A 21,452-nucleotide genomic window follows, 5' to 3' on the forward strand; every position below is an offset into this window, starting at 1 on the left:
TTTTTTTTTTTTTTTTTTTTTTCTCCTCAGCTCGAGCTGTATTTTATCTCAGTTAGTTAACACAGACGACAGTTGTAGCTCAAAGCGTCTATAGAGCTTTAATTTTTCTCTACGTGGTTCAATGTATTTATTGTGAAGTTAATATTACCTCAGAGCAACTATATAGGTGTGTTTTACATCAGTGTTGGGTTGTTTTTTTCCGTGCTGAGGGAATTTTTACCACAGAGCAATTACAAATGGCTCTATTAACTAACAGGAAGGCTAAAATTGCATTTGCTTTGTACCTGTGGACTTTCCTTGATGAGGACAAACTTACTTTACTTTAGTAAAAAAAAAAAAATAAAAAAAAATAAATATAAATATATATATATATATATATATATATATATATATATATATATTTCATATGATAATAATTATACACATACTTCAATATTTAATCTTTAATTTTGTTATGAAGACAATGCAAAAAAAGATTAGTCTTTGAAACCATTCTTATAATTAGGATCTAAAAGATCTTTTCATACAATTTAACATACATGATACAATTACAAAAAACAATCATCAATTTTTCCAGCATGTCCGATCAGATTTTTCTCAAAAACGGGATAATCGTTCAAATTTCTTGATCGAAAAAAAAAAAAAAAACGACTTTCATTCGATCATTTAGATCGAATAAACTGGAAAACCAAATGTTTTTATTGTACAGTGTATGGGCACCATTAGTGTGATCTGATGTAGCGGCCATTACTATAGGCAAAGGAGTGGCCTGCTATTCATGAAATACTGTGTGTAGATCGATGCAGGATATCCACATTTTTAGATGTAGCAAGTAAACCAAAATAATGTCTCCAATAATGTCTCCAAGTCACTAGGAGGCCCCCTGCACACACCGATTTTTCCTGGATGCTATCAAAACAAGAAAAACCGCAGCATGCAGTACCGATTCAAGATCTGATGTAAAATCGCAAATCCGAATCAGAATTGCATGTAGTGTGCAAGAGGCCTTAAAGATTTTAACCTTAAAGCAGTAAATCTGCCTGTCGTAACGATGGATGGTTGATGCATTTGGCACCTGCGAGGATGCGGTAACTGTGTGCACTTTCTTTTTAACAAAATGGGTTGGGTCTCAAACGTGTTTTTTTGATTTTCCAAAAATCTCCAATAGCACCCCCCCCCCCCCCCCCCCCTTTGCCTTTTTCATAACGCTTTATCTTTAAAATAATGGTTGTGATTATGTCCTCTGGCAACAAGGATTCACTTTATTTTATTTCCTATTAAACAATACCAGTTGCCTGGCATTCTGCTGATCTCTTTGGCTGCAATAGTGGCTGAATTACACACCTGAGGGCTCGTTTCCGCATGCGGGCACTGCATGCGGATTCGCATACTCAATGTTAGTGGATGGGGCTGTTTCCACGTGTGCGGCGGCGTTTTTCGGTGCGGGAAAAATCTGCACGACAGGGTCGTCAGATTTCGCGTGCGGCAGGAATGCGGGCGAATCGCCGCTAATGCATTCAATAGGGAAATCGCATGCGGCTTTGTCATGCGGATTTCCCCGCGATTTCGCATGCGATTTCGCATGAAAGGCAATGGTACTTTACACAGGCAGTGACATGGTTAAATTCGCCTGGCTCCTTGCCATGCGAAATCGCGGGTAAATCCGCATGGGGAAACGCAGCCGCATGCGATTTCTTCAGCGGTGGAATCCAGGCGATTCCGCAACGCTACAGTGGAAACGAGCCCTGAGACAAGCATGCAGCTAATCCAGTCTGATTTTAGTTAGAGCACCTGATCTGCTGCATGCTTGTTTAGGGGCTGTTGTTACTGACCTTAGTGCAAGCTAATACCTGAGGCCTCCTGAGATTACTTCTCATCAGTGGTGCTGCTTAATATGGCAAGGTCTAGAGCTAGAGGTCCATCACAGACCAGCACTAATGTAGGGATGGCAGAAGGAACCAGTATGAGGAGCAGGGAAAATTGGGCACCCTGCCTGCCGTATGTCTGCCCTGACTCCGCCCATCATGTCATCATTGGTCAGCAACTTGCTGGATAAGATCGCGAGGTGAAGCCAGAGAGACATCCAGAGCGCTCCCTTCCTGCTGCTTCCCGAACTCCTGGCTACACTTGCCATAGGTGATGCCGACAAGATTGTTCCAGTTTAACCTGAATAGCAGTGAAGACAGCAACCACTAGGAGGCAGTAATGTACAACCTCTGTCAAACGGTGCAGCTGAATAAAGTCAAACATGCAGCAAAAAAATAAGTAAAAATTATTAGACACAGGATCAGCAGGACAGCCAGGCAATATGCATTGTTTGGAAGAAAATAAATATGGCATCCTTCATATCCTCAGTTCAGGTGTCCTTTTTAAGGTGCTGTGTGGGGGCTTTCTTCCGTTACCATCCTTATGCTCTGCATTCTTCTGCAAGGCCAGTTACCTGCTATATAGCAATGCAAAGACCAGGGGAAAATACCAGGAGCTTGAGCCTTGAAGAAGTCATTAATGGCAGTTTCTGTAATTTTTTTATCCAGTTACTTTCATGGCGTACTGGGTACCAGTGACATCACTGGCTTGTTGGGAGCTGATTGGCCTGACTTCGTTGTTAAATGGATTGAAGGGTGTAGAATGGCTTGAATGAATGATGCCGCTGGATCAGAGACGGCTGATCAGTTTGGTTAAAGGGAGCCTAATGTTAAATGCATATGGAGGCTGCCATATTTATTACCTGTTAAACAATACCAGTTGCCTGGCAGCCCTGCTGATCTCTCTGGCTGCACTAGTGCCCGAATCACACAGAAACAAGCATGCAGATATTTTTGTCAGACTTCTGCCAGAGCACCTGATCTGCATGCTTGTTCAAGGTCTATGGCTAAAAGCATTAGAGGCAGATGATCAGAAGGAGAGCCAGGCAATGTGCATTGTTAATAAAGAAATATATATGGCAAATATCCCTCTCACTTTAGGTTCTCTTTAAGGAATGCAACTGGCTTTGAGGAAACTGATAAGTTTAGCTCCAAGTTAGTGTATTGGCTGGACTTCGATTTCATTGATTGGTAGCATTCTAGGTAATGTGATTGGCTCCAAGGGGGAGAGTACTGTGATGTCACGATCTCTGAGGGAATCTGATAGGTTGTACTCTGTAAGGTAACAAGCACTGAGGGATACTGATAGGCTCAAGAAGGGAATCTGATAAGCTGCACTTTGTGATGTCACGGGTTCTGAGGGAATCTGATAGGCTGCACTTTGTGATGTCACAACCTCTGAAAGAACTTGCATGTTCCTAGACAGCTGATAAGCTGCATTTGTGCTTCATTATTGTCATAAGTCCTTTCCAAATGTTACACCATAGAGGAATATCTACTCCTAGAGACTGGCTACCTCCACTGTGTGCTATGCCCATTAACCTCCTCTTCCTGCTCTGCCCCACCAACATGGAGGTGCTTGACCTACTAGGTTACTGTTCAATTTCTGTAAGGGCAGTGCTGACTGCAGTCCTTAGGATTGAGAGATGTGTATTGGTTCACGGGGCAACACAGTTCTCTTGTCTTCATTGGCATAATTATTGCCGGTGAACCACGAGGCGTTTTGTGCACAAAGGCCTCAATTCACTAAGCTTTATCAAACACTTTACCGAATGTTTGATAATTTACCTCATGGTTAAAATCTAATTTTGAATTCACTAAGGTGTTATAGATTTATCAAATGTTTTATCTATAAAACATTCAAGAAATCTGTAACACCTTAGTGAATTCAAAATGAGATTTTAACCATGAGGTAAATTATCAAATGTTCGGCAAAGTGTTTGATAAAGCTTAGTGAATTGAGGCCAAAGTGTCAGTTAGTCTCTGCTGCTCCCCAGGGTTGAGTGGGAGGTACAAAGGGTGCTTACTATTGCTTCATTGGGGGTGGGAGTTCATAGTAATATTGCCAATAACCCCATTTCACCTAAATCTGGCCCCGCTTGCCTGACAACAGCCTTGGCTTTTCAGCATTAGTGGTTGTATTTGGGAAGAGTTCCCAGTTTTGAGGCGCGATCACAACCTTTCTGTCGCCTGTCTGGCCTTAGCCCACCCCTGTGTTAGCCACTCCCTCTCCTAGCCCCTTGCCGCCATCATTGCCTGGTGTCTACGCTGATGCTAAGGCCAAGTATGTGTCTGATGAGAAGGGGGTCCTAGTTAAGCACTAGAGGGATCCTTACCCAACTATGGGGGCTTGTCTCAGCTTTGTTAGAGATTTTAGGCAGAGGTGGTGAGGGGCGTATTGATATGTAGGTCGCTCGTGAGTTGGGCACAGTTTGAGATGAATGACTGCTTACTCCGCTGCTGCTCAAATTCCTGGAAGCGTTTTATACTATCCCCCCCCTCCGAGTTGTAGCAACTCTGAAAGAGATATAATTCAGGGTCCGGCGATTGCCAGAACCCCGAATTACACTTGTGCGGCGTACGCACTACAGCACTAGTGCTATAGCCGCGCCAAGTTCAGAGCACTGAGGTGCATCCCATGCAGCAATTCTGCCATTCCAACAAGCACTGGCCCAGTACAGAATTACTTTATGCCCACCTCCAGGAAAATGGTTTATTCTTCCCTTGGCTGGTGTGAAGAGAGGGGTTTGAGATTTTACTGCTGTCTGTTTCCACCTGGAGTATTACTTTCACTGTCCAACCAGCACAGACTGCAGAAGATGAAAATGTGTACTGTAGGCAGAGAAATGGTTGGGACCACAATATTTATTTCATTGTTGCTCTGCCCAGTACCAAAATTGTTTATACTGCAAGCGATGTAGATGTCAGGGACACAGGATGTGTAAAAAAAAAAAAAAATCTTTCTATGGGAACAGACAGCTGTAAAAACCACTAAAGGGGTTCAAAAAGCTTTAATAAATAAATAACCTGCACACCAGGCATAAATGATGCAAAAAGTTCAAAATGTATTTAGCAAAAGTATACAAGAATTAACTGCAGCTTTTGTACATTAGGTTAAGCTACAGTATTAACTGATTAACATGATACAATGTGTCTAATGCAAAGGCAGGTTCACACAAAAACCGCAGTAGATATCGGCTACCACAAGCAAAGTCCCAGAGCAACAGAGGCATACATGAAAAGAAGCAACAAACTGCAGTCTAACAAAGCTACTGTAGACAAGTGAACCTTAGGCAGTGATCGTCAGAATCCCTAACCGCGCTGTTTCGAAGTACCTTTTATTCCTATTATATTATAGACCTTTTTTTTTGATACATTGTTCAAACCGCTTTATCCACATGGTCAGAAAATAACATTAATGAGATTTGGGCTTTAAAGCAGCTTCTGTGCGTCTCCTCCGGACTCTGGGTGGGAAAGTTCTGTTTATCCATGCAGTAATTTCATTATTATTTTTCTTATAGAGCAAGAAAATGCAGAAAAGCTCATTTTCAGCCCATTCCAACTATTTTTAATGATGGAAATTCCTACATGGTAGTATTTTATAATAGCCACTAGATGGCGATATTTCACCAGAATCATCTGCAGGAAGTACGTACCACAATGATAGCAGAGTAAACCAGCCTTCAGTTATAGCTACTGTAATAATATCTTGGCAACAAATAGCCACATTACAGATAATTTCTAGATGAAGCAGAGGTAGAATTTTCCTACAGAACGTTACTGCAGACAGACGCCCATACAGGACACTTTACATACACCCGCCAACACATCTAATCCATGTGCCTGTTACTGTGTAAATCCCCCCCCCCCCCCATGCTGCAGAACAAACCCCACAGGACCTGTGAAAAGGGATAATTTGCATATTCAGCAGTAGTGCATTGTGGGTAACCACAAATGGTCACTTATAGCTAAATTATTGCAGATTTCCTTCTGTTTTACGAAGGCAAATACACCAAGATCCGTGAAGAGGTCCCGTGGTAACTGACACAGAGACATTAGCAGCAGAGCATTTAAAGAAGGACTTTACCGAATAATATGATTTAGTCAATGTTTGGCCATTGTAACCAGGAACACCTGATCTCCCAGAGTGCTCTGGGGCAGAAGGCTGAGTAGCATCATAGCCTAGTCTAAACATCACTCGGAGGGCTCCTATCGGGTGGCACGATAGATGTGACACGTGGATGCATAATAACCACACCTCATGTCAGCACTAACACATGGTTATCAATGCTGCTGTTTAGAATGTGCATTACCCAGCAACTAGATGGCACTCCTCTCCCAACATTGGTGGCTGAACTGTGTGGCAAACCCAATTGGTGGCTTGGGTTAGCAATGATGAATTTGGCCCAACCAACAAAGCTTCAGTTGACTTGTAGGTAAGTTAGTGGGTTTCACTGCAGCTCGTTTTGCCTTTCCTTCACACACTACATTGCTGCATCACACATAGGTCCCAGCACTTTGTCATGAATGAGATTTGCACTCTTTATTCCCTATGTGTTCCTACATATAAACTCGCCCTTAAATGGGCCCATACTGTATCAGTGAAGGGTAAAACTGTGAGTGGAACCAGACTGTCCATAAAACATTACCTTCAGTGACTCCTCCCTGCTGGAGGCAGCCAGACTGTCCATAAAAAAAAATCACCTTCTGTGACTCCTCCCTGCTGGAGGCAGCCAGACTGGCCATAAAACATTACCTTCAGTGACTCCTCCCTGCTGGAGGCAGCCAGACTGGCCATAAAACATTACCTTTAGTGACTCCTCCCTGCTGGAGGCAGCCTGACTGTCCATAAAACATTACCTTCAGTGACTCCTCCCTGCTGGAGGCAGCCAGACTGGCCATAAAACATCTCCTTCTGTGACTCCTCTCTGCTGGAGGCAGCCTGACTGTCCATAAAACATTACCTTCAGTGACTCCTCCCTGCTGGAGGCAGCCAGACTGGCCATAAAACATTACCTTCAGTGACTCCTCCCTGCTGGAGGCAGCCAGACTGGCCATAAAACATTACCTTTAGTGACTCCTCCCTGCTGGAGGCAGCCTGACTGTCCATAAAACATTACCTTCAGTGACTTCTCCCTGCTGGAGGCAGCCAGACTGGCCATAAAACCTCTCCTTCTGTGACTCCTCTCTGCTGGAGGCAGCCTGACTGTCCATAAAACATTACCTTCAGTGACTCCTCCCTGCTGGAGGCAGCCAGACTGGCCATAAAACATTACCTTCAGTGACTCCTCCTTGCTGGAGGCAGCCAGACTGGCCATAAAACATTACCTTCAGTGACTCCTCCCTGCTGGAGGCAGCCAGACTGTCCATAAAAAAAAATCACCTTCTGTGACTCCTCCCTGCTGAAGGCAGCCAGACTGGCCATAAAACATCTTCTGTGGCTCCTCCCTGCTGGAGGCAGCCAGACTGGCCATAAAACATCTCCTTCTGTGACTCCTCCCTGCTGGAGGCAGCCAGACTGGCCATAAAACATTACCTTCAGTGACTCCTCCCTGCTGGAGGCAGCCAGACTGGCCATAAAACATTACCTTCAGTGACTCCTCCTTGCTGGAGGCAGCCAGACTGGCCATAAAACATTACCTTCTGTGACTCCTCCCTGCTGGAGGCAGCCAGACTGGCCATAAAACATTACCTTCAGTGACTCCTCCCTGCTGGAGGCTGCCAGACTGGCCATAAAATATTACCTTCAGTGACTCCTCCCTGCTGGAGGCAGCCAGACTGGCCATAAAACATTATGTGACTCCTCCCTGCTGGGGCAGCCAGACTGTCCATAAAACATTACCTGCCGAAAAATTGCCGTGGCCATGACATTGTATGGGCGGAGCTAATGTAATGATGTAACAGCGAGGCATAAGAAAGCAGTGTTTCCGCCATGATGTGGTGAAACGAGGATTTACATCATGGGTGTGCAGAAACTGTGTGATGCTATTTATTAGTATACCCGCAGTAACCCAAAAGCAGCAAATCTAGCCAACTATGACCATTAAATAATAAATGCAGCAACAGCTACCCCAGAAACCAGAAAATAAACGCAATGTGGGCAGCATTTCAGCAGAAAATCACGCAATGTGGGCAACATTTCAGCAGAAAATAATGCAGTGGGAAACATTTCAGCAGAAAATAATGCAGTGGGAAACATTTCAGCAGAAAATAAACGCAGTGGGCCGCATTTCAGCAGAAAATAAACGCAGTGGGCTACATTTCAGCAGAAAATAAACGCAATGTGGGCTACATTTCACCAGAAAATAAACGCAGTGGGCCATATTTCAGCAGAAAATAACGCAATGTGGGAAACATTTTATCAGAAAATAATGCAATGGGGGCTACATTTCACCAGAAAATAAACACAGTGGGCAGCATTTCAGCAGAAAATAAACGCAGTGGGCCACATTTCACCAGAAAATAATGCAATGTGGGAAACCTTTTAGCAGAAAATAACACAGTGGGCCGCATTTCACCTGCAAAAAAAGTAATGTACTCACCTAACAGAAGTCTTCTCTCTCGGTCGGCCTCTGGCGCGCATCTCCCCCGGACGATCCTCCTGCAGTCTCCCGCGCTGACAGGCAGAGAGCAGAGCTACGGGAAGATGGCGCCCGAAGCCCTGTACTGGAGACACAAATAGTCTCCAGTACAGGGCTACGGATGCCATCTTCCCGTAGCCCTGCTCTGCCTCCCGGGAGATTGCGGGGCTGCGGGCTATGAACTGGCGCGGTGGCGTCTAGTAGACGCTGCAGCCAGTTCATAAGCAGCGTTGGCGTGCCAGCAGATTAGACTACGCGTGCCATAGGTTCACCAACGCTGCTCTATTCTGTCTAGTTAGCAACAATAGTGGCGACTCTTCAGAAGTCAGGGTTCAGTTTGTGCGACTGAAAAGCAGGGTAGCTGAATAAACAAATGACGTTAGCGTCGTTTATTAAATGCAATATAAATAATTAATATATACAGAAAATCCATTAAAATCAACAATTTAAAAAAACATTAATAGCCAGTATGAAAATAAAAGGAAGGAGAAAATACTTAGGTTCGGGGAAATATGTCCTTTCTGGGAAAGAAATGCTAAGTCCTTGGTTGCAGAGTGGAGGACTCAGTGTCAAAGTCCAAACAAGCCAGATGCCAGCATGTCCTCAAGCTGGCAAGGATGTAATCAGGATGATGTTCAAAGTGGAAGACATTGATTTTGGGTCCTCTGCCATTCTTATACCCCTGATCCAGTAGGAGGGAGTGAGGGTGGGAACCACACACCCCCTTAGAACATGAGATGAGTCCTCCCCTTCTGCTGGGGACCAAAAATCATATCTAACCATATATGGGCTCTATCTCACAGAACCGTACAGGTGAGGGCAGATTTACTAACATTTTCAGGTCCGTCCCGATTTATCCAGTTCCCTGATACCAAACATGAGTGGTAGGACCCCTGTGGTATCACCAGGGCACTTTCGAACTGCCTAACTGACAGCCCTTACCTCAGAATGTTCTAAAACGTTCTCAGTACCAGCACCAGGCAAAGCCCAGCATGCTCTGTGAGTTTGGAGGGCCTGCCAGCCTTGTAACACAGGAAATATGACAAATATAGCAGTTTATGGATTATTATATACATCTAGGAATTACAGCAGGTCAGGTCTAGGTGAAGGGCTCTTTGAAGCTAGGACAGCAGGCTACGTGTCGGCTTCCCTGCTGAGATCGGGGCCGGGGAGTCTCACTCTCTCTCCTCTAAATTGGTTCTGTCAGGCTACTTATCTGACTTCATCTGATGGATGGGCCCTTAGCACAACTGGGTGCCTGGGACAGTTCCTTCTGAAGGCTTCCTGCCATTTGGTAAAAGGAAAAAAACTGTCTTTTAAAAGAAGGAATGTCATTCTGTTCGCTGCAATGACTGTGCAAATCTAACCAGGAAGCGATCAGACAATGGACTGCGCGAATCCTCCCGATTCGCCTGCGTTTCTCACGGCTGTTCTGTGACAATTACCTTCAGTGACTCCTCCCTGCTGGAGGCAGCCAGACTGTCCATAAAACATTACCTTCAGTGACTCCTCCCTGCTGGAGGCAGCCAAGCTGTCCATAAAACATTACCTTCAGTGACTCCTCCCTGCTGGAGACAGCCAGACTGTCCATAAAACATTACCTTCAGTGGCTCCTCCCTGCTGGAGGCAGCCAGATTGACCATAAAGCATCACCTTCTGTGACTCCTCCCTGCTGGAGGCAGCCAGACTGGCCATAAAACATCACTTTTGACTCCTCCCTACTGGAGGCAGCCAGACTGGCCATAAAACACTACCTTCAGTGACTCCTCCCTGCTGGAGGCAGCCAGACTGGCCACAAAACATTACCGTCAGTGACTCCTCCCTGCTGGAGGCAGCCAGACTGGCCATAAAACATTACCTTCAGTACCTTCAGTAACTCCTCCCTGCTGGAGGCAGCCAGACTGGCCATAAAACATTACCTTCTGTGGCTCCTCCCTGCTGGGGCAGCTAGACTGTCCATAAAACATCTGTGGCTCCTTCCTGCTGGAGGCAGCCAGACTGTCCATAAAACATCTCCTTCTGTGGCTCCTCACTGCTGGAGGCAGCCAGACTGTCCATAAAACATTACCTTATGTGAATCCTCCCTGCTGAGGGCAGCCGGACTGTCCATAAAACATTACCTTCTGTGACTTCTCCCTGCTGGAGGCAGCCAGACTATCCATAAAACATTACCTTCAGTGACTCCTCCTTGTTCTAGGCAGCCAGACTGTTTATAAAACATCTTGTTTTGTGGCTCCTCCCTGCTGGGACAGCCAGACTGGCCATAAAACATTACCTTCTGTGGCTCCTCCGTGCTGGAAGCACCCAGACTGTCCATAAAACATCATCTTCTGTGGCTCTTCCCTGCTGGAGGCAGCCAGGCTGTCCATAAAACATCTCATTCTGTGAGTGTCTCCTCATGGAGGCAGCCATCTTCACCATTCTTATCTGACGATTAGTAGGGATGCCAATAATTGGTTGGTGCAGATATATGCAGTTTGGAAATTGACTGCATCTGATTGGTCTGTTTTCAAGCTGCACAAATTAGCATAACATTCACATCAACTCAAAACTGTTTGCATCTTGCTGGCCATCCACACATACGACGAGAGGGAAACTTAAAATGTTGAAGTATCGCTCGAGCTGGAGGGGCCAGATGTCCTCTGATGTGATGGGTGGCATAATCCGTGGCCAATAGTGAAGCTCCAATTGAGTACGCTTTAACATTACATCCTCTCCAATAATAAGGGGTCCAATAAGTATATTTCCTGCTTACCACTCCCCCACCAAAATAAAATGTGATCTCTTGGTCACAACTTAAAGCGGACCTGAACTCAGAACGTCCTCTGTGTTTTAAAAGATGCACGACAGCATAATAACCTTTAAACAAAAAACATTTTTATTACAGCTAATACAAATCCTGCAATAAAGCTGCACTGTTTCCACTTCCTGATTCATTGAAGCAGGCATATTGTAAACATCCTGTGCTTTCAAATGAGCTTATCTGCCATGGCAGTCATGTGACACGGGAGAGATCAGATTACATCTTGTGATTAGACACAGATGAGGGGAATTAGACAGGCTAAACTCTCTAAATTCGTACAGGGTGCGTTTCTCTGTTTTCCTTCTGTCCTGTGCAAGAGTTCAGGTCCACTTTAATCCTGTAGCATACCCCGAGGTTGTCCTCCGAGGTTGCTGGTGCCTAGTGGTCATCACTTCCACTAGGCTGAGCAAATGCTAAGAAATGCACAACATATTTTGGTGTAACCCCCTTCTACAGGTTACAGGTGTACGAGAGAAATTGCAGCCGAAAGACTTGGGTGCAGGATACAGCCGATTTACGGCTTACCCTGCTCCTATTACTATACCCCCTACAGGTCCACGTGGATAGTGGGGAATGATGTAATTCGGCTTCCAACTATTGCTGGCGGCCGAATTACAGTGTTTTAAAAGTAACTTATGCTCTGTCTTCTGACGCCGCCGAAATGACTCTGTGCGCTGCTATAGCCTTAATTCCTATTACGGTTTATGGTGGTGCTGGCTGCGACCAAATCTCCTGCTCTGCAATTGAGGGGTTTGTTTCTACAGGGGTACATGCAAGGGCGATATCCCAAGACGTGTATGGATAGCCTAGTGCTCGGCCGCCACATTTCCCAGTGTTTGGCCTCTCTGAGACGCCCCCATGTGTACAGCATATGATCCCTGGGGATGGGAATGGATCCTAGACACAGCTTTCAGGCTACCATACACTAATGGACATCAGTAGGTTTGCTATGACTTAAAGGACAACTAAAGTGAGAAATTGACTTGAGGTTTGATACTTACCAGCGTAGAGGGAATGCTCTGGATAGTATAGAGCATTCCCGCTCCTCTACGCGGCCCGTCGGTCCTCCGCCGTCAGCCGGTAAAGAAGACTCACGTGTGCTCAGTAGAGAACTACCGGGGAGCACAAGGAGTTCCAAAGAGGATATCAAATGCTGGTAGACAGGGAAGTAATAATGGGCTGAGCAGAGGAACAGGAAGACTGTACTATCCAGAACTTTCCCTGCATTCAGGTAGGCATCAAACCCGAAGAAACTTTCTTCCTTAATTGGGGTAGGCTTTTTTCTTTTTGCAAATGTTTAGACTGATGTGGCCACCTGGAGGTGGGAGTGGTGAGAGACTTGCGTTTCCCGACACTCTGCTGAAACCTGGAGCTTTGTGCTTCCCGTTACACAGTGCAGTCCGCCACAGCTACTGAGGTCTTATGTAATATTGAGCCTTTTCTTTTAAGAGACATGTTTCTTCCTTTGGCTGGGGCTGCTGCTTCCTCCGCAGTGAACAGAACTGGGGCGTCACTTGTGTACTTTTCTGGCAAAGACCCACCTTGTAAGCACCCCTCTGCAATACCTACATTGAGACCTTATGCTGAGCATACACTGTACAGTCTGAAGATACGATCAATCCACAATCTTACCCAGGGCTGGTTTTAGACTTTTTGCCGCCTGAAGCAACTTTTTGCCCCCCCAAATGTGAGTGCAAAGCTGGCCCTGAGAGGAGAGACAAATTGGGCTGTGCATTGCAGGCACTGGCACTACGCTTACAACCCTCTGCTTTCTCCAAGACAGCATCTCCTCCCTGCTGGCCCACAGCATCTGATTCCCAGGATGCCGGGTATGTGCTGCACCTCCTCCCATACCATCTCCTCCCTGCTGGCCCGCAGCATCTGATCCACAGGTTGCTGGGTATGTGCTGCACCGGCGCTGCATCACTCACCCGCTCTCAGCAGATTAGTGATGGGATCACCTGCCACACGTGGAATCCTGCTTCCTCTCTGACTACAGTAGTGCCTCATGTGACCTGACAGCATGTAACAGGTCACATGAAGCACCGCTGTAGCCATGGATACAGGAAAATGGATGGGCGGATGGAGATCCCATCGCTGAGAGCAGGTGAGTGAAGTGGTGCTGTGCATCTAGGAAGTGGGAGACTTGGGGAGGGGAGCTGCCTCTTTCCTTCCTCTAACTGTTGCTGCCCTGAAGGCACGTGATTCATGTTGCTACAATGGAAGAACCGCCCCTTATTTTACCACATTTATGTAGAATAAGGTACTATACTGTATATCCAAGCTTCCTCCAGTCTGTTGTTCTTGTACAGATTGTGTAATGCAGATTTAGATGCAGCGTGGGGCGGATAGACAGGGCCTCTTTGTAGCAGTAGATGGCTGTGGTTATCGATATGTCATCATTAATCTGAGTGAAGGATATTCAGTGTGGCCTCTGTGAACCAGTGAATCTCTTTCCTTCCATATAGTGTTAAAAATGCGTCCAGTCACTTTATAAAGATGTAACAAGGCAAGCTGTCCTCTCGCAATAAACAGCATCGCCACCTTTTAAGTGTCAAACGCTGTCATAGGCTGTGCACACAAGCCCCTCCCCCTAGGTGTTCTGAACCTATGTCAACCTAGCAAATCCAGCCATTTACGGTGAGGGTGCAACTTTCTCCCACCTTCCTATTGGTTGGCCCGGTTGCATGATGTTTCCAACAACAAGTGACTTGTACAAACCCATCTATTAAAGAGGACATGCCTCTTTGTACAAGCAGCTGACATGCGGGGCTAGGTGTAAAGTATATATGGGTCAATCAATGTGAAGATTTTCAATCAATTTCCTTTGTCTATAGCGCCGCCATGTTTGACAGTAGAGTTCAAAGCCCCAATCTCACCATGTCTGTTCCCAAAGAGCTTCCAATCAACTGCCCCACCGCTATAAACAGTGATGGCCAGTGAGACACAAGCAATTCTGAACTGATGCAGAGTCGTGCAAATATGTAAATGTGCGCAGCTTGAAAACAGACCAATCCAACGTCAATCTTCCATTTGATTTTGATACAACTGGTCAGTTTTGAAGCTGCTTGTATTTGCTGATTGACCATCCCTTGTCATTAATAGAGAAGGCCAGTGGGGGTGCCAATACTTCCAGCTCGCAAGCAAATGGTATGCAGCTTGGAACGGTGCCAAACAAAACTGTCAGGAAGTGGATTTGATAGGCTCATCCAAGCTTGCGTTCAATTTGCACGCGAGTCACAATTATTAGTATGTTATTGGAGGGCTGTGGAGTTGGTACAAAAATCATCCAACTCCGACTCCTCAGTTTATGAAACCTCCAACTCCAGGTACCAAGAATTGCTCCGACTCCACAGCCCTGTGTTATTGACCGCCTCCGGTCATTAACATATTGGGCGTGCTGTATGAAAGGAAGTAAGCCACGACATGAAGCTGTTTAATACGGGGAGTCCACATACTGTGTGTACGAGGATTTTTAAGCCCGATAACACACCTACAATTTTGATTGGCCAATTTTACCACCTCCATGTAGTATGAGGGCCAAAAGAATTTGAACACGATGACTGGATGGTGCAGGTAAGCTTTTATACTACGTACTACGTACGATTGCTCTTTTTTTGGACAATCAAAATTGAAGGTGTGTACCTGGCTTTACACGCACGCACGCACGCACACACACCTGAATATTCGCCCTGTATGCAAATCCCCATTCACCTGCAAAGGCGGCGGTGCATCAGCTACTTAGAATCAGTAAGTAAAGGCACACCTAATAATTCATTGGTACAGCTCCAATGTAAATATGGAGACCTTATCCGTTTTAATGGGCACTTCATGTATGCACTAGGTATATATAGATTTTGGGGAATCTTGCACTAATGAAGCAGCAATTAGAAACTATCTATTATGACACAAACTCCCTGCTGACACGCTCAGATGCCACACAGCACTTCAATCTATGAATTCTCCCTGTTCTGTGCATAGTGTTGACACCACCAGCAAGATGGCAGCTCCCATGGGGGAAACCACCTCCAAAAACATGCATGGGAAATTGGTAGTGGGAAACTGACTGTAGCTTTACCCTGCAGACAAGGCCACGGGAGAAGGGTTGGCCTGGCGTACGAGATAACTGGCCGCCGGGAGACTTGGGCACAGGATACAGCCGGTATGGCTGATCCTGCTGCTGCACAAGTCCTGGCCGCGTTAAATACTTTTTCCACTCTAGGTCCACGTGGATGGTGGGGAATGCCGAATTACAGTGTTTTAAATGTAACTTCAGCTCAGTCTTCTGATGCCTCTGAAGTTACACTCTGTGCGCCGCTATAGCCATAATTCCTATTACTGTCTATGGTGGCACCAGCAACTCCTGTGCTGTTACAACAGCGCTCCTTGGCCTGACGCCCAACTAACCTCAATATTGAACAAGGCACATTTTTAAAACAACCCTGCTTATTTCTCTATTTTTCCAGTAGAAAGTAAACCATGCAGCAGTCCTTGCCCCTCGCTGCGTACCTATCCATACGCGCTTAATATGTCTAGTGTGTGAAGGTGGCCATACACGTGATGATTTTACCCATCAATATCCAGCAGATTTGATCACTGATCAAATCTGCTAGAAATCGATGCAGCAAGCAATGCCTGAGCGATTTTCGTGCAAAACGATTGATTTGGTTGATCACACAGGATGGAAATTTAGATTGATCGGGAGCAGGGTACGACTGATGCTGGTTTTGGCAGCAGAGCTAAGGCCTCCTTTCCATGGACTGTTGAGCTGTGTGCTCAGCAAGCAGTTACCAGGCAGAAGTGAGCAGTTGTGAGAGTTTGAGAGGCATTTCACTGGCTATCAGCAGTCCGTGGAAAGGAGGCCTAACTCTCACCTGTCACGCCTGTCATGTGTCATGTGACACAAGCTAGAGGTCAGAAACTAGAGGCCCAGCAGCATACACGCCAGACCTCTAGTGTTTGACCTTTACCTTCTGTCACATGACACAAGGAGGAGGAGCACTCTGCTTCCAACAGGGAGACCTGAGTACAGTGTGTGGGCTGCTAATAGAACCCTTTGTGATCAGAGAGGGATCTATCTGGAGTACATTTGAAATCGGCGCCGGTAGACTTGGGCACAGGATACAGCGCTATATGGCTGATCCTGCTTCTGCACAAGTCCAGGCCGATTTAATTACTATTCCCCCTCCAGGCCATGGATGGTGGGGAATGAAATAATTCGGCTTCCAGCAATTGCTGGAGGCCAAATTATTGTGTTTTTTAAGCAACTTCGGCTCTGTCTTCTGACGGAGCCGACGTTACTCACTGAGCGCCGCTATAGACTGATTCCCATTACAGTCTATGGCTGTGCGCAAATCTAGCAGCGCTGAAAAGCACTGCTCCGTCTATCTGATGGTCATCTATAAGTGTATGGTCACCTTAAGGCCTCCTTTCCATGAACTGTTGAGCTGTGTGCTCAGCAATCAGTTACCAGGCAGAAGTAAGCAGTTATCGTGCAGCAGCAAGCAGTTACCAGGCAGAAGTGAGCAGTTGAGAGAGTTTGAGAGGCATTTCACTGCCTTTCAGCGGTCCGTGGAAAGGAGGCCTAAGTGTTCCCAGCTAGGGATGGTCAATGAAATGCAAATAATTTGGAGTTGGTGCAGGATATATGCAGATTTATGCAGCTTGAAAATGGATCAATTGCATTTTATCACAGCAGGATTTGATTTGCTCATTTTCAAGCTGCATACTTTTGTATGGAATTTGCATCAACTCAAAATTATTAGCATCTCATCGACCATTTCCAACAAGCGAATTTTGGTCTTAAATTTGCCTAAATTGATCAGCTGGTGGTTTCCAACTCCAATCAGTCCTTGTAAACTTCCTTTCTGTTATGCGATTGCGATTTGCGATTTTCATTTGCTTTGTATTATCATTGTAAAAATCGCTCCAGCAAGCGATTGCGATTTGCGATTAGCGATTTCCAAATCGAATCACTGTAGTGGAAAATACTTCTCGTGATTTCTATGATAAAGTAACAACCCTAGCGATTTAAAAATCACTAGCGATTTGCGATTTTGCGATTCAGCAATCGCAATCGCTCTAGTGGAAAAGGGCCCTAAATGAAACTGGCGTTTGTGATTTGTGATTGCGATTGCTAGTGGAAAAGGGCCCTAATGAGTGAACTGAAATCTACACATACAGTACATTTTTAGCTCATCATTTCCCTGATTGGTGATTTGATCTTTTAAATGAACACTGTTTTAGGACTTGCTGACACAAAAAAAAAAACACAAAATGGCATTGAAAATGCATGCCTTCTTAAGCGTTACTTTATTCATATGTATTTCCGGTACTTATCCGTTAGCCGGGCGCATCTTCTAGGTGGCGACAAAACTCCACCAGAGTTACATCTTTCCCTACTCTCCATGTCGGCCTGGAGGAGGAATAGTAATTAGCGCCACCTGCCGGATGCGCCCTGCTAACGGATAAGTACCGTACTTCCTTTTCCACGGGTCACAGTCCAGCCGCATGCGTTTCTGTACAAAACTGCGTATGGCTGCAGCGTTTGAAAAAGGCAGTGCATGCACAACACGCATTAGTGGAGGATGCTGTAATGTGTTCCCTATACGAAACTGTTTGAGATTCGCAAACCACATTGAATGCATTGTGTGTATGAGCCCTCACTGCAAGTCTGTGTAGTAAATCACCCCACCCTATAACTAGGGATGATCAATGATGATGTAAATACTTCCAAATTTATGTAAATATGTATGCAAATATATGCAGCTTGAAATTGGACCAATCAATTTAAACCTGGGTGGGACTTGATTGGTCCAATTTCAAGCTGCATATATTTGCATAAAATGTATGTAAATTTGCATGAACTCTGAAGTATTTGCATCTCATTTATCAGCCGTACCGATAACCTGGCTAATGCTACGTACACACATGCGACAACAATCGTTCGTTGTGACCGACGAACGAACTTTTAATTGACGAAAGAACGACCTAAGTAAAGTTAGTTTTGAAAGGTGTGTAACGATCTGATCGTTAGAACGAACGTTACATCACGTAAAAGCAACTATTGCGCTTGCGCATAAAAATGAAAAGTTCCATGGAGAAATAGTGAAATGCGCATGTCAAGCCTAGTACGAACGACCTATTCCAACGATGTACTACTTTTGCAAACGATCGTCGTTGGGAAAAATCCGCCAAGCTAGATTCATTTTGAATGATCTAGCTCGTCTGTCGTTAGACTTAATAGTCGTTGGCTGCTTTTTTTCAGACGATCGTCGTTTGAAATGATCGGGGAACGATCGTTTCAAACGACTATAGTCGCATGTGTGTACGCACCTTTAGAAAAACAATCAAAAAGTGTGAAAGGAAGTTGCACTGTAGGAGGGTCACCAGCAGGGGGAGGTAGTTGCGACTATTGCACTGGGTGGGATACAGTGGTTTGGATGACAAGTCTATCGTGGCACATTCCAAAGTGCCTGAGAAGAAACTGGGACAATGTAAGCTTTATTTTGAGTTATGTTTTTCGTTTTATAAGACTAATAATTAACTCTTGCACTAATGTTGGCCTGGAAGACTTGCCATAGATACAGGAGAGGCTGGAGGGGGCCGTCTCTCATGCACTAGGGGTTGGGAGGGGGGGGGGGGGGGCGGCTCTGCAGCAATGGGCACTGCTGGGCTTTCTGTGCGTGCAGCGAGCTTTAAAGCCAAATAACAGTGCAGGGTGTCCATATCTGCGGGTCAGGTCTTCGTCCGGGGAGGGGGGCTGTCTGTACGCGTGAAATGTAGCAGAGGGGGGCTGAGGGGATGCTCAAACTTCTTCCATTTAATCAGCTGTGACTTTCTGAAAGTATGTTTCAAAGCGCCACCTCATGGAGTGTAATGTGCCAAGCACAGAGCGAAACTTCTTTTTTTTTTGTCAATTATCCTGGTCAAAATAAAGATTTTTCTTTTTTGTATCTTTGTTTCCAGTTTCATTTATTTCTTTCCAGGATTACTGCAGTGCCTGTAAAACAGGTGGCGGTATACAATATAATGTACCACAGATCATCAGGCTATGCTCTATACTGGGAGCGCAACCGAGAAGAGTCCCGTCTGCAGATCTGGACTGGTTTCTGATATGCGGGGATTCAAGTTTACAACAAAAGGCTTGTTCATATTAGCATGCCTTTATTAGTGGAAAAAAAGTTCTTGCTGTTGGTCTTAAATGACTAAAGCCTGGTACACACCTTCAATTTTGATTGGCCAATGGTTGGCTAATTTTACCACCTCTATAGTATGAGGACCTGCAGTTTGAATACTATGAACAGATTGTATAGGGTAGCTCTCATACTAAATGGAGGTGGTAAAATTAGTCTGATTGGCTAATCAAAGTTGAAGGTGTGTACCTATTGCCCACCAAGCGTGGCCTCTTGTGCTAAAGACTTGTCAACAATGATCATTGTTTTACTTGGTTGAAGCCTGCAATTGACCATCCATGATCATCATTTTTCAAAGACTTTTATCTCAAGTGTGTACTTAGCTTAACATTGGGCCAATCAAATAGCCAGGAAGTGCATTTGGATGGCCAATTGCAGGCTGCAACCAAGTCAAACAATGATGATTGTTGTTAAGTCTTTAGCACAAGAGGCCACGCTTGATGGGCAATAGGTGTTAAGCCTGATACACACCTTCAACTTTGATTAGCCAAACACCTATTGCCCACCAAGTGTGGCCTCTTGTGCTAAAGACTCGTCAACAATGATCATCGGTTGACTTGGTTGCAGATTGCCATCCAACCTTACTGGCTACTTGATTGGCCCAATGTTAAGCTAAGTACACACTTAAGATAAAGTCTTTGGAAAATGAATGATCATAGACCAATTTTACCCCCTTCCATGTAGTACAAGAGCCATACCTACAGTCTATTCTATTGAGCTGAACTCCCCATCAGATAATAATCTTTGCAAGATGCTTTACACATGCAAAAGGTCAGTATCTGCAAAATGCATTCATAGTCTATGATATCTGCAGATCTCATACACACCATGTTTAATGGACATTCATCTGCAGATCAGATCCACCAGGATGGATTTTCAGATGATTGTCTGATCTGCAGATGAATGTCTGGTGTGTATGAATGCATTTTTGCAGGAACTGATCTTTTGCAGGTGTACAGCATCTTTGTGTACAGCATCTTGCAAAGATTTCTATCTGATGGGTGTACTCCACTTAATAGAATAGACTGTGCAGGTATGGCTCTCATACTACATGGAAGGGTGTAAAATTAGCCTGTAATCTTCCATTTTCCAAAGACTTTTATTGCAAGTGAGTACTTCGCTTTAAGCTGCATACAAACTGACTACAGAAAAATAAGCATTTAATTGGTCTTTACTAGAGAATTATGGCCACAAACCTTCCAATCTGGTATCTGAGTCTGGATATTAGGATCCATTCTGGTTTGAATTTGAGTTTTTACCTCTGGGTTATCGCCACCTGGTTGCTCAGTTTTCTTGCTAATACATTGGGGTTAGGGAGAAATCACACATAATTCACAAACATAATTCACAAAAGACTAGATTTGTAGGCAGTGTAATGAAAAATTATTGATGGGACTGGTTTGTTAAGAGTTTAGTGTTAAATCATAGATGGAGGGAAGTTTATTGTGAGATGGGTGGAGTAGATGGAGATGGCTCAGACATGAGACCTCACACTTAAGGTAATTCATTTGTACTCAAGAGCTGGTGGCTCAGGTGTTTGGAAGTCTGCCCTGCTATGCTGGAGACCCTAGTTCAGTCCACCTGCCAAGGCCTCTAATTTACAGGATGTGGCCTATTTTAAATAATAAATAATCTCACCTACTTGGTTGATGGGAGGTGAAATTATTTGCTGGATTAGAAAAGTGAAAATTCTAAGATCCATGTCAGTTTTGAACAACAGGCAAGGATATCAGAGAAGAGGACCAGGGAGTCCAGTTTCTGAGTGTTAGGTGGCATTTTTTTATTATTGGTGGATGTCTTGTATTTCTGAGATAGGAGAATGAGCCACTGTGGGTATGAGTACTTGGAGAAGTACAGAGGTAACTTCACTGGCTGATGTGCTAAAGGTGTGAGTTCTAATCCTTTTGGGCTTGTGTGGAATGTCTTTTATCCGTGAAGTCTGTGAAGATGATAAGTATGATGGACGAAGAGATTTGTGCATGGCCAGAGCTGGTGGCTCAGGTGGTTG

The 21,452-nt window shown here is 44.9% G+C and overlaps 1 protein-coding gene across 1 annotated transcript in view; it reads left to right on the top strand.

Moving 5' to 3' along the window:
• The window catches only part of SLC2A4RG (SLC2A4 regulator), a 72,583-nt gene extending 53,379 nt beyond the window's left edge, over positions 1 to 19,204 (top strand). Inside the window, exon 10 of the transcript XR_011025226.1 lies at positions 5,035 to 19,204. The gene's annotated coding sequence lies outside the window, so the exon portion shown is untranslated. The remainder of the gene's footprint in view (positions 1 to 5,034) is intronic.
• The last annotated feature ends 2,248 nt before the right edge of the window (positions 19,205 to 21,452 follow it).

The sequence above is a fragment of the Hyperolius riggenbachi genome, chromosome 12, assembly GCF_040937935.1.
Source record: "Hyperolius riggenbachi isolate aHypRig1 chromosome 12, aHypRig1.pri, whole genome shotgun sequence".
Classification (NCBI taxonomy): Eukaryota; Metazoa; Chordata; class Amphibia; order Anura; family Hyperoliidae; genus Hyperolius; species Hyperolius riggenbachi.